We start from the raw sequence: 1,324 nt of genomic DNA, 5'->3' as shown, positions 1-1,324 counted from the left end.
TTCTTGAATTGCTTCTAAATGTTAGCTATTATTAGTAATGCTGTTAACAACATGAGTATAAAAATACATATTTAAGAAAATGCTTTCAATTCTTTTGGATGCACAACTAGAAGTGGAATTGCAGAATCATATGGTAATTTCATGTTGAATTTTTTGAGGATTTACCATATGATTTTTCACAGCAGTTTTACCATTTTATATTTATTCCCACTAACAGTGCACAAGGGTTTTATATTCTCTACATTCTTGCCAAATTGTTATTTTCTGATTTATTTTGATAGCTGCCATCCTAAATGGGTGTGAGATGGTATCTCATTGTAGATTTTTTTCATGTCTGATGGGTAATGTGCCAACATTGTAACAAGGTTTGAGGGTGGCACATCTCACACCTGGGTGTGAACACCCAGTCATCACACTTATAAACTACAAAAGAATCTCATTGTATTTTTTATTGGCATTTTCCTAATGACTAGTGATTTGAGCATATTTCCATGTACTTATTGGCCATTTGTATATCTTCTTTGGGTAAATGTCTATTAAAGTATTTTGACTGTTTTTGAATCGAGTTGCTTGTTTTTGTTATTGAGCTTTAGGAGAGGAGTGCTCCATATATTCTGAATATTAATCCTTTACTAGATATATAATTTGCAAATATCTTCTTCCATTATGTAAATTGCCTTTTACTCTAGTGATAATTTTCTTTTGATATATGCATTTTTCTTTTTCTTTAAAATCTTTTATGATTTTATGAAGTCTATTTGCCTCTTTAATTTTATTGTCTGAACATCAGCTGTCTTATTAAAAAATTATTGCCAAATCTGAAGTGTTAAAACTTTTATCTTTCTTGTAAGAGTTCATAGTTTTAGATCTTCCATTTAGGTCATGGATCCATTTTGACTAAAGTTTTGTATATGGTGTTAAGTAAGGTTCCAACTTTATTATTTTGCATATAGATATCTCATTTTCCCTGCAACGTTTATTGAACATACTGCCCTTTCCCCATTGAATGGCCTTGACACCCTAATTGAAAATCACTTGACCATATGTGTGAGGGTTTACTTTAATAAATAGGCAGTCTTTCCTATTACGCTGGACATTGTTTTGATTACTGTAGATTTATAGTAATTTTGGAAATCAGGAGTCTTACTGTTCTAGCTTGCTCTTTTCCAGGATCAATTTAGCTATTTGGAGTCCCTTGAGATTCCATATGAAGTTTGGGGTGAATTTTTTGTGTTTTGCTTTAAGACATCATTGGGATTTTGATAGGGATTGTATTAAGTCTAGATTTGCATTGAATCTGTGGTATTGACATTATAATCAATGT

The 1,324-nt window shown here is 31.3% G+C and overlaps 1 non-coding gene across 1 annotated transcript; it reads right to left on the bottom strand.

Annotated features, from left to right (window-relative positions):
* Positions 1-331: 331 nt before the first annotated feature.
* LOC135274090 (small nucleolar RNA U13) lies at positions 332-435 on the bottom strand. Its single transcript, XR_010341901.1, has one exon. It is a non-coding gene; the product is annotated as a small nucleolar RNA U13 (small nucleolar RNA).
* Between the last annotated feature and the right edge of the window lie 889 nt (positions 436-1,324).

Source organism: Aotus nancymaae, unplaced genomic scaffold, assembly GCF_030222135.1.
Source record: "Aotus nancymaae isolate 86718 unplaced genomic scaffold, 86718_ANA_hifiasm-v0.15.2.pri h1tg000010l, whole genome shotgun sequence".
Taxonomy (NCBI): domain Eukaryota; kingdom Metazoa; phylum Chordata; class Mammalia; order Primates; family Aotidae; genus Aotus; species Aotus nancymaae.
The sequence above is the reverse complement of the archived record's forward strand: the minus strand, read 5'-3'. Positions and strand labels throughout refer to the sequence as shown.